This window comes from Phyllobates terribilis, unplaced genomic scaffold (assembly GCF_046119375.1).
Source record: "Phyllobates terribilis strain yellow unplaced genomic scaffold, ASM4611937v1 Scaffold_117__1_contigs__length_5270597, whole genome shotgun sequence".
Classification (NCBI taxonomy): Eukaryota; Metazoa; Chordata; class Amphibia; order Anura; family Dendrobatidae; genus Phyllobates; species Phyllobates terribilis.
In genome coordinates this window covers 2,756,631-2,781,494 of record NW_027362877.1, presented here as the reverse complement: position 1 = coordinate 2,781,494, position 24,864 = coordinate 2,756,631, and the positions used below count along the sequence as shown (strand labels likewise).

At 47.0% G+C, this 24,864-nt stretch overlaps 1 long non-coding RNA gene across 1 annotated transcript; it reads left to right on the top strand.

The window, feature by feature from the left end:
• Nucleotides 1-584: 584 nt before the first annotated feature.
• LOC141201547 (uncharacterized) lies at nucleotides 585-24,552 on the top strand. The gene is made up of 3 exons (XR_012272949.1): nucleotides 585-871; nucleotides 990-1,066; nucleotides 24,471-24,552. It is a non-coding gene; the product is annotated as an uncharacterized lncRNA (long non-coding RNA).
• The last annotated feature ends 312 nt before the right edge of the window (nucleotides 24,553-24,864 follow it).

Genomic DNA, 24,864 nt, shown 5'->3' with positions numbered 1-24,864 from the left:
CCCTACTGTTCATCTGTCTTCACACCCTCCATGCACAAGATAACTGCACTCGATACTTGATTATTACACTTATACATACGGGCTGATGACCGGATCATGCAGCTTTATATGAAAATCCCTATTTATTATAATTGTCAGACCTGAAATAACAAGCACTTTGCACCTATTGTGTCCCCCCATTCCCTTGTAGATTGTAAGCGTGCGAGCGGCCGGACCCTCGCTCCTAATGTAACTGTTTAAACTGTCTTACCTTGTATTGAATTTATTGTCTGTACCTGTCCCCGCTTAATTGTAAAGTGCTGCGGAATATGTTGGCGCTATATAAATAAAAATTATTATTATTACTAGGAATTGGGTACAGTGTAGGGGTGAACGCAATAGTTTAGGATAGAAACAGTTACTGTGTTCAGCAATAGCTGCAGAGCAGGAGGAGCCGGGGTAGTTACCAGGAGGTTTAGTGACTGCAGCAGGGGAGTAACGGGGAAGTCTGCCCAGCAACCGAAGGAGGATTGGTGATTGGCCCAGTCAAAAGGGGAGGAGATTAGGCCAGGGCGGAGCAACGGTTTTTCCTGTCAGTTAGTTCTGAGAGAGGGATGTGACAGAGCAGTAGCTGGAGGTCCAGGGGGCACAGAAACCCGGTCCGACCAGCAGCAGAGCAACGTTAGTCAGGAACTCTAAAACGACTTTCCCTTAATGTTCGGGGCCTACGGTCCACAGGAGTCAGCAGAGTAACTTGTCTCAAAATCTTCCCAGAAGGGGGAAGTCGGACGGGGAATAGTACAGAGGAAATGGAACGGGACTCTAAAAACTGCGAGGGTCTCAGAGGCCAAAGAGGTCGACTATGGAAGGGACATCTCAGGAGAAACAGACGGTGAATATTAACATATGCTGTGCAATGAACTGTGCACCTGGAAAAGGATGCGCCCAATACTGCGTGTTCCCTCATGGTGAAGTTGGACTGTTAAGTAAAGTTCTTTTTTATAAAACAGAGTGGAAGTCCCCTATCGTGTGTGCGGCGGTTACTGAAGTGGAAAAACCGAAGACGGCAGAGATCTGCGACCAAAACGTGAGTGTTCTGCACCACACGCACAGCACAGGAGAATGGGGACATTTGTCTTTGTCAGGGAGCCAGGGTGTAGGAACACAACAGTCCCTCGCCACTACTACCACCCTCACAAAAAATGCATAGGCCTGATGTAATCCTAAGAAGGTGTAGCTACAGTCACCACTGGCAGCACTGTGAGCAACAGCTGTAACTGCGCCCCGAAACTGAGTGACGGTCGCTCTGTACTGATGCACGGCTGTCAGTCTCAGTCCCGGGTGCAGTTACAGACGCCGCTCAGTGCTGCGTACGGTGACTGTAGCTGCGTTGGCGCCTGCATGACTGAAAGCCGGCGGCTTCCGGGTGCCGCACACTCAGTACAGCGGCCGGGCACCTCCCTAATGCTATTAACCAGCAGATTAACCCCATATGTGCATGTTACTGGCGATATCCAACCACACAGGTTCCCTGTAAGGAACAATACACAATAAATGTAAATCACTACAAATCTGAGACCTCAGAGACGAGTAACATCTTATTCTGGTCGTGTCCGATAGGAAACTCCTTCTATTCCCCTGTAACATGTAGACTGTGAGCAGGGCCCTCCCTTATATTGTACCATACTGATACCGGGGGGGACATCACCGGAGTAACCGTCCAGTGTGGGACGTCGGATCAGGGGATAGAGGACCCCATCAGTCACCAGAACAAGTCCTGAGACCCCAAAAAGCTCAGGAGGAACGACCCTTCATAACCCTCATTACTAATCGGCCATTATGTCATGAAGCGATGAATCTTCCTAATATTTCTTCTGCTGTCGCCTTATGAGGCTTCATTGTCCTCCAAACACAATCGGAAATCTGCTGATTTATCCACAGAATGTAAAATCAAATGCTGCGGACAATCACTCTGTGTGAGCGATGGGGGAGGGGAGTGGAGAAGACGAGACAGGGAGCGAGAACAGCAGCACAAGAGTCACATGTACAAGGCAAAAAAAGAGGAGAAAAGCCGAAAATGGGAGATTCATCATTACACGTCATCTACAGCGAACCTGGTGTAAGAGGCCGGAGCTCCTCCATCATCACCTCCTGGTACCGATCCTGGTGTCCTTCTAGATACTCCCACTCCTCCATGGAGAGATAGACAGCAACGTCCTGACACCTTATAGGAACCTGACAACAACGACACCGTCATCACCCAGAATCCTCCAGTGCTGCCCTGTATAATGTCCCAGCAGTCACCTCTCCGGTCATCACCCAGAATCCTCTAGTGCCGTCCTGTATAATGTCCCAGCAGTCACCTCTCCGGTCATCACCCAGAATCCTCCAGTGCTGTCCTGTATAATGTCCCAGCAGTCACCTCTCCGGTCATCACCCAGAATCCTCCAGTGCTGTCCTGTATAATGTCCCAGCAGTCACCTCTCCGGTCATCACCCAGAATCCTCCAGTGTTGTCCTGTATAATGTCCCAGCAGTCACCTCTCCGGTCATCACCCAGAATCCTCCAGTGCTGTCCTGTATAATGTCCCAGCAGTCACCTCTCTGGTCATCACCCAGAATCCTCCAGTGCTGTCCTGTATAATGTCCCAGCAGTCACCTCTCCGCTCAGCAGCTCAATCATCTTGTTGCTGAGCTCTAGGATCTTCTTCTTCCTCTCATGTATCGGGGGGTGTGGGGGAGGCTCTGTGATGGGGCCCGGGCTCCGCCCTCCTGACTCCTGGAGATGGATGATGGGAGTCACACCCTCCCCCGGTGTCTTCCTCACTATTGTGTAATCCTGTGTATGGAGAGAGACACTAAGGGAGAAGAATTCCTTCCCGACTCCAGATCTGACAATCAGTAGAAATTCCGGGATCAATAACCGTCTCCAGCAATCTGGGGCCATAACCTGGAATATTATTACACTCAGGACAGACATCCAGGCCCCTCTACAGCTCTTATAGGGAATCCCCATGACAACTCCTCCTGGCAGAGAGCTGCACACAATCACTGCTCTTACAGTAAAGAATCCTTCTCTTCCTCCTCTGGATTTCCTCTTCCCGATGTCGGACTTGTTACATAACACAATAAAGCTGATAGAAATGTAGAGGAGTTACCTCTCCGCTCAGCAGGGAGATGATCTCCAGGGTGAAGTGTAATAATCTTCTGGTGGTCTCGTCCTCGTCCATCCTCGGGGGGTCATTCAGGAGAAGGAGGGATGAACACTGGATCAGCTGGAGGGATCTCGTCCTGCCGGCGTCTTCATGATAAAGGAGAAGATGGAGATCACAGGGGACGATATAACGACAATCACAGAATTCTGCCCCAAATATCCGACATTTATCAGGAAGAATCTGGAGGAAAAGCCACAAACTCCACCACGGCCTCCTCCGCCGACCTGACCGCTTATTATCAGCCTCGCAGGAGGATGGTCACCGTGGTAACCACACCGCCAGTGGAGGATGGTCACCGTGGTAACCACACCGCCAGTGGATGAAGGTCACCGTGGTAACTATACAGCCAGCGGAGGACGGTCATCGTGGTAACTACACCGCCAGCGGAGGACGGTCACCGTGGTAACTACACAGCCAGAGGAGGACGGTCATCATGGTAACTACACCTACTGTGGGGGACGGTCACCGTGGTAACTACACAGCCAGCGGGGGCGGTCACCGTGGTAACTCCACCTCCAGCGAGAGACGGTCACCGTGGTAACTCCACCTCCAGCGGGGGACGGTCACCGTGGTAACTCCACCTCCAGCGGGGGCGGTCACCGTGGTAACTCCACCTCCAGCGGGGGACGGTCACTGTGGTAACTCCACCTCCAGCGGGGGACGGTCACAATGGTAACTCCACCTCCAGCGGGGGACGGTCACCGTGGTAGCTGCACCTCCAGCGGGGACGGTCACCGTGGTAACTACACCTCCAGCGGGGGACGGTCATCGTGGTAACTCCACCTCCAGCGGGGGACGGTCACCGTGGTAACTCCACCTCCAGCGGGGGCGGTGAGGTGAGGAGGAGCCGCTGCACATCCCCCATACAACACTGAGGAGCCGCAGCCACATGGAGCAGGAGCCTCCACAGGAACAGCTCTGATCTCACCCCACACTCTCCTCTCACAGATTCACCACAAACCCTCCCTGTAATCTCACCGGAATGGCGGGAAGCGGAAACCTGCTGCTGGCTGATACCAGAGAGCAAGAGCTGCGCACAACCAGGACGGAGCTGCTGCACTGAGAGCGGGAGGACCTGTGGTGACGTCACCGCCATGTGATCAGGGGGCGGGGCTTAGCAGTGAGAGCTCCGGTTGGTGATTGGCTCCAGCAGTGTGACGTGTTTGATCCCTTTTCTTCTTCTGTTGCTTCTTCTCTTCAGATTTTGCAGCACACAGTTTACGCCTCAGACCCTCACTGCCGCCAGCCCCGCTCCACCTCAGACCCTCACTGCCACCAGCCCCGCTCCGCCTCAGACCCTCACTGCCACCAGCCCCGCTCCGCCTCAGACCCTCACTGCCACCAGCCCCGCTCCGCCTCAGACCCTCACTGCCTCCAGCCCCGCTCCGCCTCAGACCCTCACTGCCGCCAGCCCCGCTCCGCCTCAGACCCTCACTGCCGCCAGCCCCGCTCCACCTCAGACCCTCACTGCCACCAGCCCCGCTCCGGCTCAGACCCTCACTGCCGCCAGCCCCGCTCCGGCTCAGACCCTCACTGCCACCAGCCCCGCTCCGCCTCAGACCCTCACTGCCGCCAGCCCCGCTCCGCCTCAGACCCTCACTGCCGCCAGCCCTGCTCCGCCTCAGACCCTCACTGCCACCAGCCCCGCTCCGCCTCAGACCCTCACTGCCGCCAGCCCCGCTCCGCCTCAGACCCTCACTGCCACCAGCCCCGCTCCGGCTCAGACCCTCACTGCCGCCAGCCCCGCTCCGCCTCAGACCCTCACTGCCGCCAGCCCCGCTCCGGCTCAGACCCTCACTGCCACCAGCCCCGCTCCGGCTCAGACCCTCACTGCCGCCAGCCCCGCTCCGGCTCAGACCCTCACTGCCGCCAGCCCCGCTCCGCCTCAGACCCTCACTGCCGCCAGCCCCGCTCCGGCTCAGACCCTCACTGCCTCCAGCCCCGCTCCACCTCAGACCCTCACTGCCTCCAGCCCCGCTCCACCTCAGACCCTCACTGCCACCAGCCCCGCTCCGGCTCAGACCCTCGCCGCCGCCAGCCCCGCTCCGGCTCAGACCCTCACCGCCACATGGTGTCATGTTGTTATTTTTCTTTTTTCAAAACTAAGTTGAATATTTCATAATGGTCAAAATTGGTAATAAGGCCTCGGGAGCAACCTCTGGGTCAATTACGTCTCTCACTCAAATTGACATGAACAAATACCTCAAAAAAACAACAAGCTAAATCTACTACATCTAAACCTAAGTCCCAGCAACCTTCATATTTGCATTCTCAATAGGACTCTGATTCTGAACTGGAAAGTGACGCAGATTACTGCGGATCTACAAATGATCATCCAGTATCTCGCTCCTTCATTAAAAGGATACTTGCTAAATCATTAGAACCTATTGTGAAGGACCTCACCGACATAAAACAAGAAATCACACAAATAGGTCAGAGAGTAGATTCTCTAGAAACTACCCATTCTACTCTAATACAACAATCTAATGCTTCATTAACCAGCATTCAAAATCAAGAAGGCCAAATTAATCAAATATATTCCATCCTAGAAGATCACGAAAATAGAGAAAGACGAAACAATCTTCGCATAAAAGACCTCCCTGAATCGGTAGCAACTGAAGCAATAAATCCAACACTCAGAAAAATTTCTCAAGATTTTGAATTCTGACAATCCTCCCAACATTGAAATAGTGAGAGCGCATAGAGCCCTGAGGCCCAGACCCAAGCCAGGAGATCCACCACGTGACGTCATTTGTCGATTCTTGGACTTTCACATCAAAGATCTATTATTAAGGACAAGCGAATCCCAGCTAGGACCTCGACTGAGATCCAAGATGCTTGTAAAGAACTCGGAATCACTCTTGAAAAATACCTGGATCTGGAAGCATCCAATTCTGCATCTTCCTTGAATCCCCTATTTCTACCCACACCTTGGAGTGTCTTCTCGCCTACCAAGTCGCAACGATCCAAACGTAAACTAACAAAGCACTCTTCTATCTCTAAGGACAGCGAAGCCGGCTGAACCAAAGTTCTTCTTGCCAGACTTAATTAGTCCTAAGTCATTATAACTTCTGTTTTTGATTACTATAATTTGATGACTGTTCAAACTTATGAACCTTTTACTTATTTAGCCATTAATCTAATTCTGAATAGAGTGCAATTTGTTGATGTTTCCCTGCACCCTGGCATTACGAGTCAAAAGACTGTTATACTAATTCTCAGTAATGAACTGTTTAAGTCCAAGGACTATTCTTTTTTATTTTCTCTATTTTTCTGCTTCCCTGTTGAGTGAGGCACAATTGGTGAGGTTTTCTTTGCCAACTGACATCTTAGGCTAAAAGAATGGCCTTACTTGTTCCTTAAGCTCTGTGTGTTAGCTCCAACTGGAGTCCTCTGCAACAGGTCTGTCCCTGCATCTTTAATGTTACCCTTAACTTTAGTTGCAGCGACGGGTTCGCCTTTACGAGATCACGTGTAAATGATCATACACAGAGCTTATTGCACTGACACCATCACACCCCCCTTCCTACTGTTCGTAATACAATACTATATTTTATAGTACTGTTATTTGTATTTACAAATACTTTTTGTACCTCTCTTGTTGATACTGTTCCTACTGTTCTAATGACACTATATCTCTACAATTTTCCATCTCTCCTATCCCTTCTCTTCCCTCTAATACTTCTAAGGATAAACTTCCACGTTCCAACACCGCCCCCCCCCCCATGGATTCCAGACAAGGTAATATCAAACTAACAAACTTTAATTCCCATGGCCTCAATTCACCTATACCAAGATCCCAAACATTAGACAGATTTAGAAAGGAAAACTTCCAATATTCTTTTCATACAAGAAACACATTTTCAATCAGAGAAACTCCCCACCTTTGAAAAAGCTTATTATAACCAATGGTATCACGCCACTACACCTCAAAAGAGATCTCGAGGAGTGTCAATAGCTTTTGCCAAGGACACACCTTTCTTCTGAACGATTCTCTAATCGATTCAGAGGGGCGATTTATTTTTGTGAAAGCCCTTTTGGCAGGCACCCTGGTAACAATCGGTAACTTATACGCTCCAAATTAAAAACAAATCAAATGGATTATTTCCAAACTGAATAAATTCTGCTCTTTTATGGAGGGTATTCCAATCATCGGAGGAGACCTTAATATACCCATGGATCCCTCTTTAGATTCTTCCTCAAAACAATGCCAAGTTTCCTACCGAGATCTAGCCAGAATAAAAAAATCACTCCATACCTCATCACTTATAGATATTTGGTGATACCTCCACCCTTCTGATTTAGACTATACATACTTTTCTCATTCTCACAATTCCTACCATAGGATTGACTGTCTTCCTTCCAAGGCCCTTACTACCAAGAGCTTTAAAGGCAGAAATACTTCCATCGGTTCACTCGGACCACTCAATAGTCTCAGTTTGTTTTTTAATCTCCAAACCCCATTCTATTTATCGCACATGGAGATTAAATGAATCAATCCTGTCTTCAGATTCCAATAAACAACGTATTCAAACTACACTAACCAACTTCTTTGCAACTAACGCCACACTAGAAATAAGTTATCCAATCCTTTGGGAAACCCATAAATCCGTGGTCAGAGGTGAGCTGATTTCCATATCTTCCTTTCTAAATAAACAGAGAAAAAAAAATTCACAAGACCTTTATGAAGAATTAGCCGAACTAGAGCATAAAAGAACTCTTCTACATCAAAGTTTGGAGGCTTTCACAGCCAAACGCCTACAATTAAAAGACCTGCTAAACAAGCAGTCTGCAAAAATATACCTTAACTGGAAAAATCGCATGTTTGTGCATGGCGATAAGACTTCTAAACTTATGATGTCGTTAATCAAATCAAGACAAGCTAAAACCTTTATCCACTCTTTAAAAACCCCTAATGGCCAAAGTACAACAGACTACAATAAGATTTCCTCAGAATTCTTAAAATATTACTCTAACCTGTACAATCTCCACCCAGACGAACCTCTTCCAAACATAGAGAAAAAAACGCTCAGACATTCAATCCTTTTTAGCTACAATTAATTTGCCTAAACTATCCCCGGAACAACAGGCATTTCTATCCAAACCATTCGACATTAAAGAAGTCCGCTCCATTCTGTCAAATAGCTGCAAGGGAAAAGCTCCTGGCCCAGATGGCCTTCCTATCTTATACTACAAAACCTTCTCCAAGATCTTAGAACCTCATTTCACGAAAATGTGTAACAAGGTACTCCAGGGCGGACCTTTCCCTCCCCAATCTTTGGAAGCCCATATATCCCTTCTTCATAAGGAAGGCAAGGATCCAGAACTCTAGCAATTACAGACCGATTTCTCTACTAAACGTAGATCTTAAAACTTATGCAAGCATGCTTGCAAAACGCATTGCAGAATTCCTCCCTAACTTAATCTCATCTTGGATCAGGCAGGCTTCATTAAAGGTAGGGAGGGTAAGGACAATGCTTGGCGGATCCTTCACCTGACACAATACTCTATTTACCACAAGCTTCCCTTGGTACTTTTAGGTACTGATGCAGAGAAAGCTTTTGACAGAGTGGATTGGAACTTCCTACAAGAAACTCTTAATTGCTTTAATTTCCCTCCATTAGTAACATCAGCCATTCTCCAAATGTATTCTCACCCCTCGGCCAAAATTAAACTAAATAACTCCCTGACTAAACCATTTACTATACATAATGGAACAAGGCAAGGCTGCCCTCTCTCACCATTGTTATTCATTATGGTAATGGAATCCTTGATCAAATCCATTAATCTCTGTGATGACATAATTGGTGTTAAACTTCAGGGATTACATCACAAAACCATGGCCTTTACAGACGATCTCCTAATCACTATGACGCAGCCACACAAAGGCATACCAGCCCTTATGCAGATCCTAGAGAGATATGGCTCCCTGTCTAATTTTAAAATAAATGTAACCAAATCTGAGGCCTTAGGAATAAACATACCCATATACTCTAACTCACCTGAAATCACGATACCCCTTCCGCTGGCCAGACAAATACATTACCTATTTGGGCATTAACCCTCCGTCACATACAATATCGGTTCTAACGAGTTCACATACAATGTGACTGTCAGGCTCAGGCTAGAAAAATACCTATAATATCTAACATCCAGCATGGGGCATTATATGGGGGGTGACATCCAGCATGGGGCATTATATGGGGGGGGGGTGACGTGCTGCATGGAGCATTATAAAGACAGGGGAGTGATATCTTGCACGGGGCATTATATAGTGGGAGAAAGGGAAATCCTGCATGGGGCATAATAAGGGGGGAACAGCCTGCATAGGACATTATAAGGGGGAAACAGCCTGCCTATTGGGGACATTTACCTGCCTATTGGGGACATTTACCTGCCTATTGGGGACATTTACCTGCCTATTGGGGATATTTACCTGCCTATTGGGGATATTTACCCGCCTATTGGGTACATTTACCTGCCTATTAGGAACCTATGCTGCCTATTGGGGACATTTACCTGCCTATTGGGGACATTTACCTGCCTATTGGGGATATTTACCCGCCTATTGGGTACATTTACCTGCCTATTGGGGACATTTACCTGCCTATTAGGAACCTATGCTGACTATTGGGGACATTTACCTGCCTATTGGGGACATTTACCTGCCTATTGGGGACATTTACCTGCCTATTGGGGATATTTACCCGCCTATTGGGTACATTTACCTGCCTATTGGGGACATTTACCTGCCTATTAGGAACCTATGCTGCCTATTGGGGACATTTACCTGCCTATTGGGGACATTTACCTGCCTATTGGGGATATTTACCCGCCTATTGGGTACATTTACCTGCCTATTAGGAACCTATGCTGCCTATTGGGTACATTTACCTGCCTATTAGGAACCTATGCTGCCTATTGGGGACATTTACCTGCCTATTGAGGACATTTACCTGCCTATTGGGGATATTTACCTGCCTATTGGGGACATTTACCTGCCTATTAGGAACCTATGCTGCCTATTGGGTACATTTACCTGCCTATTGGGGACATTTACCTGCCTATTGGGTACATTTACCTGCCTATTGGGGACATTTACCTGCCTATTAGGAACCTATGCTGCCTATTGGGGACATTTACCTGCCTATTGGGGACATTTACCTGCCTATTGGGGACATTTACCTGCCTATTGAGGACCTATGCTGCCTATTGGGTACAGTTACCTACCTATTGAAATACCGGTTGATTTAACTTTACTTGTTCTTCATTTTAAATATTGTATTTGTTCCTGTATTGTTTTTTTTTACTACAAAATAAGATGTGTGCAGAGGAATTTGTTCATAGTTTTTTTTAAAAAACTATATTCCGGCCCTCCAATGGTCTGAGGGACCGTGAACTGGCCCCCTGAGTAAAAAGTTTGAGGACCCCTGGTCTACATACTCAAAAAACAATGAGTATACCGATATTATCACAACATAAGAACCGAAGCAACAAATAGTAATGTGAAAGCTTCTTCCCTGGAATCCAATGTTGCTCTATCCATAAAAAACCTTCATCCAATCTCAACTTCATTCCTGACCCCGATCATTTCTATAACCATAGATGTGTTACTGCACAATGCGGTATCTGCGCTCCAGCGAGACCACCGTGTCTGTACTGTCTGCAAGAAGAAAGAAGAGAAAGGGAACATTTGTCCCCCAGCTCTACTGACGGACTCACATTATACTCTAGATTCAGGCCTTTAGGAGACAGACGATTTACAGTGAATATCCAGAAGGCTTCCCTCCTTAATAACCTTCTCTTAATACCGCCTCCTCTCCTAGGAGCACTCACTTGTTCTATCACCTGGTATTTTGTCTCAGACAACGATATCTACGGACTTTCTCAAAATATCCACAAGTGAATTCAGGAGACGTGACTGAGAAAAGAATCCAAAAGGTGAGTCTCTTATGAACTTCATGCTGCAACTGTAATGGAATACTGTGGAGAAAAACGCCTATCACGAGGACTGCGAGTCCATCTGCGCCCCACTCTGTTTTCAGAGGATGGGACTTTCTGCGATCAATTCGAGAAGATTAATAAGTGTTCCCTGGATTTAATCTTGTTGACTGCTGATAGACTGCAGGCAGCAGATACAGATTTAAAAGTGGAGATTGCAAAAAATATAAAATAAATAATATATAAATTAGGACAATAATTTTTCCTTCCCATTTATGATATACAGAGTAGAATTAGAATGTGTTGTGCGTGAATGATGATATTTGTTTTTTAGACTTTGGTGCGTATAGTTAAATAGTACGATGATTATTATCTTACTTGTTTTAACTTCTGCTTTCTCACATCTCGTCCACCCTTTAACACATTCTGTGCACTCTCTCCATATCCACCCCTCCCTTCTCCCCTCTCCCATGTATACCTCTGAGGCTCTACTGATATTTCTCACCCACTCCAAACCATCCACTACCTCCATACAGCACTCAAAACGCTCATACAAATCATTGCACCACCTGCTCTTTCTCTTTTTTCTCCTTCTCTAAGTCGCTGGCAACATCTCTCCCAACCCTGGGCCTCCCTCCACTAGCATACACCACTCTCCTCCAGCTGCATATAGAAACCCAGCTAATCTTATTAACATTCACTGCATGCCCTCTCCTATTGCTTTCATTGTGCTCTCTGTAACGCATGGTCTGTGTGTAACAAACTAACTTACATTCATGATTTTTTCCTCACTAATTCCCTTCACCTTCTGGCTATTACAGAAACCTGGATCCAGCATTCAGACACCACCGCAGCTGCTGCTCTCTCATTTGGTGGCCTGAAATTTTCACATACCACCAGACCTGAGAATAGACAGGGTGGAGGTGTTGGTTTGCTCCTTTCACCACAATGTGCTTTCCAGGTCACCCCCCCACCCCGGTTTCCTCACTTATGTTTCCTTCCTTTGAAGTCCACACCATGAGACTCTACAAACCCTTCTCCCTGTGAGTGGCGGTTGTGTATCGCCCTCCAGGCTCCTGCCTCCAGTTACTGGATCACTTTGCCACCTGGCTTCCTCACTTTCTATCCTGTGACATCCCCACCCTCATCATGGGAGACTTTAACATCCCCATCAATGATCCCCTCTCCCAATCTGCCTCTCATCTACTTTCTCTAACCCCCTCATTCGGCCTCTCACAGGTTACTAATTCTCGCACAAATGAAGACGGGAATACTCTGGACCTGGTTTTCTTCCATCTCTACTCGCTGCATGACTTTACTAACTCCCCTCTCCCGCTGTTGGACCACAACCTTCTTTCCTTCTCTGTCAAGAACTGTCTCCTCACCCAGGACACCCCCACTTACCTCACTTATAGGAATACACGTACCATTAATACCCAGCAGCTTATGGACAATCTCCACACATCTTCAGCCCCCATCTCCTCCCTCTCCTGTCCAGACTTAGCATTGTCACACTACAATAATACACTGAAGAGCGCCCTAGATGAAGCAGCACCTTCTACACGCAGAAAGACCCGACACAGACAATGGCAGCCCTGGCACACAATGCAAACACATTTTCTTCGGCGTTGCTGAAGGTGCACTGAGCATCAGTGGAGAAAATCTCTTTTAGCAGAGGACTTCATCCCCTAAAAATTCATGCTCAAAACCTATAACTCTGCCCTTCACTGTCCAACAATCCAAAATGACTTTTTGAAACCTTAAACTCCCTCCTGAAACCTAAAGCACAGGCCCCCACCTCCAACCTCAGCAGTGAGGATCTGGCCACTTATTTCCTAGAAAAAATCAGCCACATCCATCAGGACATCTCAGCCCAATCTCCTCAGTGCCTGGATCCCCTTCCCTGCCGCACTTCAAGCTCACTAGCCATCTTTGAGCCTGTTACAGAAGAAGAAGTTATTATTATTATTATTATTTATTATTATAGCGCCATTTATTCCATGGCGCTTTACATGTGATAGGGATATACATAACAAAAGCATTTACATAATCTTAACAAAACGAGTCAGCGACTGGTACAGGAGGAGCGAGGACCCTGCCCGCGAGGGCTCACAGTCTACAAGGGATGGGTGAGGATACATTAGGGCAGCACAGATATATAGGGCAGCACAGAGGCTCAGTGGTTAGCACTATACTATATAAAAGGGACCACATGGGCTCAGTGGTTAGCACTGTACTATATATAAAGCAGCAGGGTTGCTCAGTAGTTAGCACTGTACTATATATAGGGCAGCATGGTGGCTCAGTGGTTAGCACTGTACTATATATAGGGCAGCACGGTGGCTCAGTGGCTAGCATTGTATTATATATAGGGCAGCACTGTGCCTCAGTGGTTAGCACTGTGCTACATACAGAGCAGCATCATAGCTCAGTGGTTAGCACTATACTATGTATAGGGCATCACAGTGGCTCAGTTGTTAGCACTGTACTATACAGAGAGCATCACAGTGGCTCAGTGGTTAGCATTGTACTATATATTGGGCAGCACGGTGGCTAAATGGTTAGCACTGTACTATATATAGGGCAGCACGCTGGCTCAGTTATTAGCACTGTGCTATATATAGGGCAGTACGGTGGCTCAGTGGTTAGCACTACTATATATAGGGCAGCACAGCGGCTCAGTGGTTAGCACTGTGCTATATATAGGGCAGCACAGCGGCTCAGTGGTTAACACTACTATATAGTGCTGCATGGTGGCACAGTAGTTAGCACTGTACTATATATAGAGCAGCATGGTGGCTCAGTGGTTAGCATTGTGCTATATATAGGGCAGCATGATGGCTCAGTGGTTAGCACTATTCTATATATAGGGAAGCACAGTGGCTCAGTGGTTAGCACTGTACTATATATAGAGCAGCATGGAGGCACAGTGGTTAGCACTGTACTATAAATAGATCAGCATGGTGGCTCAGTGGTTAGTATTGTGCCATCTCTCTCTCTCTCTCTCTCTCTCTATATACATATATATATATACATACACACAAATATATATATATATATACATACACACAAATATATATATATATATATATATATATATATATATATATATATATCTCAGCGTGATGGCTCAGTGGTTGGCACTATACTATATATAGGCCAGCACAGCGGCTCAGTAGTTGGCACTGCACTCTATATATGGGGCAGCACTGTGCCTCAGTGGTTAACACTGTGCTACATACAGGGCAGCATGATGGCTCAGTGGTTAGCACTGTGCTATATATAGGGCATCACAGTGGCTCAGAGCTTAGCACTGTACTATATATAGAGCAGAACTGTGCCTCAGTGGTTAGCACAGTACAATATACAGAGCAGCATGGTGGCACAGTGGTTAGCACTGTACTATACATAGAGCAGCATGATGGCTCAGTGGTTAGCATAGTGCTATATATAGGGCAGCATCATAGCTCAGTGGTTAGCACTACTATATATAGGGAAGCACCATGGCTCAGTTGTCAGCACTGTGCTATATATAGGGCAGCATGATGGCTCAGTGGTTAGCACTATACTATATATAGGGAAGAACAGTGGATGAGTTGTTAGCACTGTTCCTGGGCAGCACTGGGATCTTTAGTTCAAATTCCACTAAGTACAGTATATATGCAAGGAGTTTGTGTGTTCTCCCAGTGTTTCAGTGGGTTTCCTCCAGGTTCCCCAGTTTCCTCCCACACTCCAAAGACATACTGATAGGGAATTTAGATTGTGAGCCCCAATGGGGACAGAGATGACAATATCTGTCAAGTACCATGGAAATAATGGTGCTATATAAGTAATGTAATAATAAAATATCAGCAGGGAGTTTTTCAGTAAGGGAACTGCATATTTCCAGGCTCCATTTACCCAATCCATGTTTTTTTTTATATGATTGTAGCTAATCATATGCAAAGCTTAGGTGTGCTTTAAAAGAGCAAGAGCGGAGCATTCACAAGCTGGGGCTGTCTGTGCTCCTGAGAAAACGGCTGTGAGTATAGCTAATGTCATGTTTGGGATGCTGAGCAGAAGGCTCCACTTTCTGTACTTTGTATTTTCATGTTTAAAACAAGAAATAACACCAGTGCTTCCACCCCACTATACACATACAGCTGCAGCGTGTTGCGGGTCATCAGCTTATCCCGCACCTACACTTCGATCATAAAATCACAAGTAATATTTTACATGATCCATTTGAGATTATTTTCATGTTTAGTTAGCGGACAGGCGGCATAGGATTTTCTTTTATATATCGTTTTTGTTTATATAGTTTGCATTTTGTTTTTCCTGAACTGCACGAGAAGAAAATAAAACTGGATGCGGCCAGTAGAAACAAATCTATCTGGACTGTGATTCTTGGTGTGCCCCCAAATCCCAAGAGACGGCAAACCATTTCTCTGAACCTGTTACAGTGGTTAGCCAAGAAAAGGGAAACTTAGTGCAGCTGATGAAAATCACATTATGATTACTTTCTTTCAAAATCTGAAGATGTTCAGCAGTGCCATCAGCTCAGAACTAGCAGAAAATCAGTGGGACTCAGCTACACCCACCTACTGTTCAGAGACATCTAGCCACAAGTGGTCTTCATGGAACAATGACAACAAGGCAAAGCAACTGAAATATGTACCAAAACATAGGAACTGGGGTGCAAAATAATAGCAACAGGTGGTCTGGACTGAAGAGCTAAAATTTGAAATATTTGGCTGGAACAAAATTCAGTTTGTTCCCTAAGAGCAGGAGAGGGGCACAGAAATGAGTGTCTGCAGACAACAGCGAAGCATTATAGCAGGTCGTGGAAAGTTTGGGGCTGCATTTCAACAAATGAAATTGTGAATTTGGTCATGATAATGGTGTCCTCAATGCTGAGAAATACAGACACTTATCCATCATGTAATACCATCAAGGAGGCGTCTGAATAGCTACAAATTTATTCTACAGCAGGACAAAAATCCCAAACACACAGCCATTGTAATTACAGGAGGTGTCCACTAATTTCACATTGATGCCCCATCCATAAGATAGGGCATCAATGTATGATCGGCTGGGGTCTCACACGTGGCACCCCCACCGGTCAGTTGTTATAGGTGCCGGCGGCCGCAGGCTGCAAGTGCGTACCTGCTGAGCGGGCGGTCAAGTTGTAGTGGCCGGCGCTTGTTACTGCATATCCGCCTCCCATTCAATGGGAGGTGGATGCGCAGTACCCTGCTGCGGCCACTACAGATGGAAGGCCAAGCACAGCAGGTAAGCACCTTCGTCCTACGGCAGCCGCAGCCACCGGTACCAGCAGACCGGCGGGGGTGCCGAGTGCGGGACCCCGACCGATCATAAACTGATACCCCAGCCTACAGATAGGGCATCAATGTGAAAGTAGTGGACAACTCCTTCAATAACTATCTGCAGCGTAAAGAAGAACGAGGAGTCTTGGATGATACGCCACACAGAGCCTTGATCTCAACATCATCCAGTCTGTCTGGGATTACATGAAGAGACTGAAGGATTAGTACAAGCCTTAGGCTATGTGCCCACGATGCAGAAACGCTCCGGATTTTTTCCTGAGTGTTTCTGCATCTCCCTGGCAGAAAAAACGCATGCGGATTGTACATGCGGATTGTACATGCGTCTTTCCTGCCAGGGACAAGCGGATGTGAAGCGTTCTTCACTGGCATTTCCGCATGCAGATTGACAAGCGCTTTCCAAGCGATTTTAGCATCACTTGGAAAGTGCTTGACAACTTGGTCACACTATATAAATCCATGCAACCGGCATGGAATTATATAGTGTGGCCTTAAAGAATGGTAAAAAATACAAAAATAAATACCCAGCTTCTCATTTCTCCTCGACCTACAACCAGCAACAGTGACCCCATTCCTTCACATCTCCTGCAGTCTCTCTCACCGGTGGTCACCACTCACCTGACTAAAATATTTAACCTCTCTCTTTCTTCAGGTATCTTTCCCTCCTCATTTAAAAATGCCATCATAACCCCTTTACTTAAAAAGCCATCCCTGGACCAGAACTGCGCTGCTAACTATAGACCTGTCTCTAACCTTCCTTTCATCTCTAAACTCCTCGAACGCTTGGTCCACTCCAGTCTAATCCACTATCTCTCAGATAACTCTCTCCTCGTCCCTCTACAATCTGGTTTCAGCTCCTTACACTCCACTGAAACTGCCCTCACTAAAGTCTCTAATGATCTACGAACAGCTAAATCCAAAGGTCACTGCTCCCTGCTGATTCTCCTGGATCTCTCTGCCACATATGACACTGTGGATCACCAGCTCCTCCTCACTATGCTCCGCTCTATAGGCCTCAAGGACACTGTTCTCTCCTGGTTTTCCTACCTCTCTGACCGCTCCTTCACTGTATCTTTTGCCGGCTCCTCTTCCTTTCCTCGTCCCCTTACTATCGGGGTCCCGCAGGGCTCAGTCCTAGGCCCCCTCTTCTCTCTATACACTGCCCCTATTGGACAAACAATCAGCAGATTTGGGTTTTAGTATCATCTCTATGCTGACGACACCCAATTATACACCTCTTCACCTGACATCACCCCTACCCTAATACAAAATACCAAGGATTGTCTGTTCGCTGTCTCTAACATCATGTCCTCCCTCTATCTTAAACTGAATCTCTCTAAAACTGAACTTCTTGTGTTTCTCCCGTCTACTAACACAACTCTACCTAACATCAAAATTACCTTGGATGGTTCAACCATAACTCCCAGCAGCACGGCCGCTGCCTTGGGGTCATATTCGACACTAACCTTTCCTTTACTCCCTATATCCGATCACTCACTCGCTCTTGTCACCTGCATCTTAAAAACATCTCCAGAATCCGACCTTTTCTCACCTTTGAAACTACTAAAACTATGACTGTCGCTCTTATTCACTCTCGTCCGGACTACTGCAACTCTCTTCTGATCGGTCTCCCTCTTACCAAACTTTCTCCTCTCCAATCCGTAGTGAATGCAGCAGCCAGGGTCGTATTTCTGTCCAGCCGCTTCACCGATGCCTCCACCTTGTGCCAGTCATTACACTGGTTACCCATTCGCTACAGGGTCCAATATAAACTCATCACTCTCACCCACAAAGCTCTCCACAGTTCTGCGCCGCCTTATATCTCCTCTCTCATCTCTGTAAATCGTCCTACACGTGCCCTCCGGTATACAAATGACCTAACATCCCCCATAATCCGAACCTCGCACCTCCGTCTCCAAGACTTCTCTCGTGCTGCGCCAGTTCTCTGGAATGCTCTACCCCAGACGATCCGACTGATGCCTAGCCCCCATGTCTTCAAGCGCGCTTTAAAAACCCATCTCTTTAAACAAGCCGACCACCTCAACTACTCAGTAAAGAAACTTTCCCCTGTTCCCTCCTTCTAAATATTATTCAGAATCTGTTCCCTACTATTCATCTGTCTCCACACCCTCCATGCACAAGATAACTGCACTCGATACTTGATTATTGCACTTATACATACGGGCTGATGACCGGATCATGCAGCTTTATATGAAAATCCCTATTTATTATAATTGTCAGACCTGAAATAACAAGCACTTTTCACCTACTGTGTCCCCCCATTCCCTTGTAGATTGTAAGCGTGCGAGCGGCCGGACCCTCGTTCCTAATGTAACTGTTTAAACTGTCTTACCTTGTATTGAATTTATTGTCTGTACATGTCCCCGCTTAATTGTAAAGTGCTGCGGAATATGTTGGCTCTATATAAATAAAACTTATTATGTTTTTTTTGCATTTCCTATATACGCCTATATATATATTTGTGGCAATGTGTATTGGTGTAAAATTACATATTTTATTTGATAGTTAATATACTTTGTTATGGACGTTTTTTCATTTTTTTTGTATATACACTGCTCAAAAAAATAAAGGGAACACTGAAATAACACATCCTAGATCTGAATGAATGAAATATTCTCATTGAATACTTTGTTCTGTAGAAAGTTGAATGTGCTGACAACAAAATCACACAAAAATCATCAATGGAAATCACATTTATTAACCAATGGGGGCCTGGATTTGAAGTCACCCCCAAAATTAAAGTGGAAAAACACACTACAGGCTGATCCAACTTTGATGTAATGTCCTTAAAACAAGTCAAAATGAGGCTCAGTATTGTGTGTGGCCTCCACGTGCCTGTATGACCTCCCTACAATGCCTGGGCATGCTCCTGATGAGGCTCAGTATTGTGTGTGGCCTCCACGTGCCTGTATGACCTCCCTACAACGCCTGGGCATGCTCCTGATGAGGCTGAGTATTGTGTGTGGCCTCCACGTACCTGTATGACCTCCCTACAACGCCTGGGCATGCTCCTGATGAGGCTCAGTATTGTGTGTGGCCTCCACGTGCCTGTATGACCTCCCTACAACGCCTGGGCATGCTCCTGATGAGGCTTAGTATTGTGTGTGGCCTCCACGTGCCTGTATGACCTCCCTACAACGCCTGGGCATGCTCCTGATGAGGCTGAGTATTGTGTGTGGCCTCCTCGTGCCTGTATGACCTCCCTACAACGCCTGGGCATGCTCCTGATGAGGCTGAGTATTGTGTGTGGCCTCCACGTGTCTGTATGACCTCCCTACAACGCCTGGGCATGCTCCTGATGAGGCTCAGTATTGTGTGTGGCCTCCATGTGCCTGTATGACCTCCCTAGAACGCCTGGGCATGCTCCTGATGAGGCTGAGTATTGTGTGTGGCCTCCACGTGCCTGTATGACCTCCCTACAACGCCTGGGCATGCTCCTGATGAGGCTGAGTATTGTGTGTGGCCTCCACGTGCCTGTATGACCTCCCTACAACTCCTGGACATGCTCCTGATGAGGCTGAGTATTGTGTGTGGCCTCCACGTGCCTGTATGACCTCCCTACAACGCCTGAGCATGCTCCTGATGAGGGTGCGGATGGTCTCCTGTGGGTTCTCCTCCCAGACCTGGACTAAAGCATCCACCAACTCCTGGACAGTCTGTGGTGCAACGTGACTTTGGTGGATGGAGCGAGACATGATGTCCCAGATGTGCTCAATCGGATTCAGGTCTGGGGAACGGGCGGGCCAGTCCATAGCTTCAATGCCTTCATCTTGCAGGAACTGCTGACACACTCCAGCCACATGAGGCGCATTGTCCTGCATTAGGAGGAACCCAGGGCCAACATATGGTCCAGCATATGGTCTCACAAGGGGTCAGAGGATCTCATCTTGATACCTAATGGCAGTCAGGCTACCTCTGGCGAGCACATGGAGGGCTGTGTGGCCCTCCAAAGAAATGCCACCCCCCACCATTACTGACCCACTGCCAAACCGGTCATGCTGAAGGATGTTGCTGGCAGCAGATCGCTCTCCACAGCGTCTCCAGACTCTGTCACATCTGTCACATGTGCTCAGTGTGAACCTGCTTTCATCTGTGAAGAGCACAGGGCGCCAGTGGCGACTTTGCCAATCCTGGTGTTCTGTGGCAAATGCCAAGCGTCCTGCACGGTGTTGGGCTGTGAGCACAACCCCCATCTGTGGACATCAGGCCCCCATATCATCCTCATGGAGTCGATTTATAACCGTTTGTGCAGACACATGCATATTTGTGGCCTGCTGGAGGTCATTTTGCAGGGCTCTGGCAGTGCTCCTCCTGTTCCTCCTTTCACAAAGGCGGAGGTAGTGGTCCTGCTGCTAGGTTGTTGCCCTCCTACGGCCCCCTGCACGTCTCCTGGTGTACTGGCCTGTCTCCTGGTACCGCCTCCAGCCTCTGGACACTACACTGACAGACACAGCAAACCTTCTTGCCACAGCTCACATTGATGTGCCATCCTGGATGAGCTGCACTACCTGAGCAACTTCTGTGGGTTGTAGAGTCTGTCTCATGCTACCACGAGTGTGAAAGCACAACCAATATTCAAGAGTGACCAAATCATCAGCCAGAAAGTATTGATACTGAGATGTGGTCTGTAGTCCCCACCTGCAGAACCACTCCTTTATTGAGGGTGTCTGGATAATTGACAATAATTTTGATCTATTGTCTATTCCATTTGTATAACAGCATGTGAAATTGATTGTCAATCAGTGTTGCTTCCTAAGTGGACAGTTTGATTTCACAGAAGTTTGATTCACTTGGAGTTATATTCTGTTGTGTAAGTGTTCCCTTTATTTTTTTGAGCAGTGTATATTTTATATAATGAGACTAATATGATTATATGAATGTTTGTGGTTTTCTTCATTTTTTATTTCATTGTGATGTCATTTCCTTGTTTTTTTTCTATATAAATGTTGTATTTCTATGTGATTGCCCACAATTGACAAAAGCTCTGGAGGAGCTGAAGCGTTTTGCAGATTTGAGGATGTGGAATAAATGATTGACTACAGGTGAGTGCCGGGATCTCTTTCCTTTCCATTACTAACCTGAGGGCTTGAAGACAGCTGTGTTTTTTGACAAATCACAGCTGTCATCAACCCTAACCACCATTACCCCGATTGCCACCGCACCAGGGCAATCGTGAAGAGCCATGGGTGTTGTCCACATAGAAAGCCTCTCCTAAAGCCCATGTTCACAAAAGCCGCCCTACAATCTGCCAGGACACATGCGGAAACATATGAAGACTCCTGGGACTTTATACTCTGGAGTGATGAGACCAAAATAAATGTTTTTTTTTGGAACTGATGGCTTCAAAACTGTATGACATTGAAGAGGTGAGGAATACAATGAGAATGCATGGTGTCTACAGTGAGACCTGGTGGTGGCCGTGTCCTTATGTGGGGCTGCATGAGGAGCTACATTTCATTGATGGTATCTTGAATTCACAGATGTTTTGCTCTGTAGTGAAAGAAAAGATGCTGCCATCACTCTGTTCCCTTGGTAGGCCACCATTGCATTTCTAAAGAACAGGATGAAAGTGATTCTGTGGCCAAGTGTCTCCTGATCTGAACCCAACCAAACACCTATGGGGAATTCTGAAGAGACAAGTTGTCATCACTCCATCCAGCATCCAGGCTCCAAGTGAGCTCGTTATTGAAAAAGAGAAAAAAGATAGTTGTAGTAGTTGTAGCCAAAAAAAAGGATGGATGAAGGAAGAAAATACAGACAATAAGGGAAAGATGCCATGTTATGTGTATTACAAAGATACTGCTCTCCAGCCACCGCCCAATAATGGCAGACGGGGGGGGGGGATGGACCTGTACAAATTCCAGTCAGCAGAGTATTGTGTTGCATGTCACGCGCCCCGTCCAGGAGGTCCACCCCTTGCTACTACCCAAGCCACTCCTAGTGCCCCATCCTCATCTGTTATACCTATGTCCGCCCAAAGTTCCAACCCTTCCTGCAGCGGCCATGTTGCTACACCCATTGCATCACCTCCAGCCTCTGACCACATGTCCCTTTGGTGGCGGCCATCTTGGCACACCCGGAATACAGGCAGCACTACACCCGGAATGTGTATGATGAAGATCATCATGTCAGTATGTTATACATGCGATGGGACCAAAATATGATCCCCTGGATGTACCCAGGTCACAACACCTGCTCACAGAAACAATTCAAAACACCATAGCATACGCATCACAGCTTCATGCGGTCCCAACCCTAGCCCTGCCATTTATTTCCACCGGTATCTTTGCCTAATCAGTTTGCAAAGAACATGTCTAGCTGTCTGCTGCCATGGCAGCTGGACAACTCTGAGGTAGTACTGTTACAATACGTGGATGATCTTCTTTTGTGTGCCCCCACGGAGCAAGTGTCCATCAGGGCCAGTGTTAGCCTTCTCAAGCATCTGGCAAAACTGAATTGTCGAGTCTCAGCCTCGAAACTTCAGTTTTGCCTCGGTCAAGTGGTCTTCCTAGGCCACTGCCTTACTCAGGGTGCCAGACATCTCGCAGAAGAAAGAAAGACGACCATCTACCTGCTACCATTCCCAAAAGATCCCATAGAGCTGCAACAGTTCCTTGGACTATGCACATATTGCAGACAATGGATCCCAGACGCCTCACGTCTGATGCAGCCCCTATATGACAATTAAAAGAAGACACTCTGGCAGGTTTCATACTGGATATGCTGTCACAACTGAAGATACATTGGTAGAGGCTACAGCCTTACCTCCCAGTATGTCAGCACAGGAAGCAGAGCTCAAAGCTCTGACTGCAGGTTCTCCTGTGAAAAATGCTGAAAGCGTCAGACAATTGATGGAAGCGGTGCAGCTACCAAGACAGTTGGCTGTCGTAAAGGTAAAAGCTCATACCCGACCAGATGCCCCTAAAGCAAGAGGTAATGCACTTGCTGATCTCCATGCTAAGCGAGCAGCTCTTCTTCCGACATCCATGTACATGGCTGTTGCGCGGCAACAGGCCAAACAGCTAAATTCCATGCCAACCCAGGATCAACCTGCAGAAGAGCATCAACCGGTCCCTCCAATCACAAAGCTACGCTCCACACAGCAGAAAGTCTCTAAAGAAGAACGCCAGTCATGGAAGGAGGCGGGTGCTAAATTGATAGATGGGCTATGGAAGAAGGAACAACTGTATTGTTTGCCTCGACTCCTATATCCAGCCACTGTAGCCTGGGCCCATGGACCGGTACATCGAGGGAAGAATCAAGCTTTGCTACTGGTACAGAAACTCTATTGGGCTCCAGGAATTTCCACCGTGTTGAGTGCACAGAACAAAGGTTGCACAATATGCCAAACCTGCAACCCAGGCTGATTACAGAAGGTACCGACAAAACACCTTGCCAAACCAGAGTATCCGTTCCAACGATTGCAAGTTGATCACATCACTCTCCCTAAAGCAGGACAATATGAATACTGCTTAGTAGTAGTGGATATGTTTTCCAGTTGGCCAGAAGCATTCGCCGTTCCAAACATAACTGCCAAGACTACCGCCAAGAAGCTGGTCTCTGAAGTTGTTTGCCGGTATGGAGTCCCAGAAGTTATTGAAAGTGATCAAGGACCAGCCTTTTCCTCATGCATGTATCAAGAAATACTTGCCATGATCGGATCAACAGTGGCGCTGCATACTCCTTATCATCCACAGTCAAGCGGCAAGGTGGAGAGATTGAATGGCACACTGAAAAGGCAGTTGACCAAAATGATGCAAGAGACTACGGCCCAGTGGCCTGAGCTCCTTCCCATTGCACTATATCACATACGCACCACCCCCATAGGGAAACACAAACTGTCACCATATGAGATACTATTTGGGTCACAACCAGCTATAGCTCTATTTACCCCACAACAATTATCAGAAGAAACAGATCATGTTGTGCAATATGTAATTCAGCTTGCCAAAGCACTAACACCCATGCGTTAGTATCATCTTCTATTCCAGATCCAGCTGATGCAGAAGGTTGTCATACCCCCAAGCCTGGAGATTACGTGTATGTGAAGAAGCATGTTCGGAAACACGGACTAGAACCATTATATGATGGACCATACCAAGTGCTCCTGACAACCCCAACAGCAGTAAAACTTGAAGGGAAGTCAACATGGATCCATGCTTCACACTGCAAACGTCAACCATCCTGAGATGTTTTATAATATTATGTATGGTTGTGACGCGCCCCCTGGGCCGTGGGGTACCCGGAGTCAGGCCAGTAGATGCTGGGGGTTGTAGTCACTGTGGCGGTGACCTGTTCCGTGACCCAGGGCAGTCAATAAAAGGGTAATTAAGATATATAGGTTGTATAATGTCCAACTATGCTACCTGTGGAGTGCGGCTAATG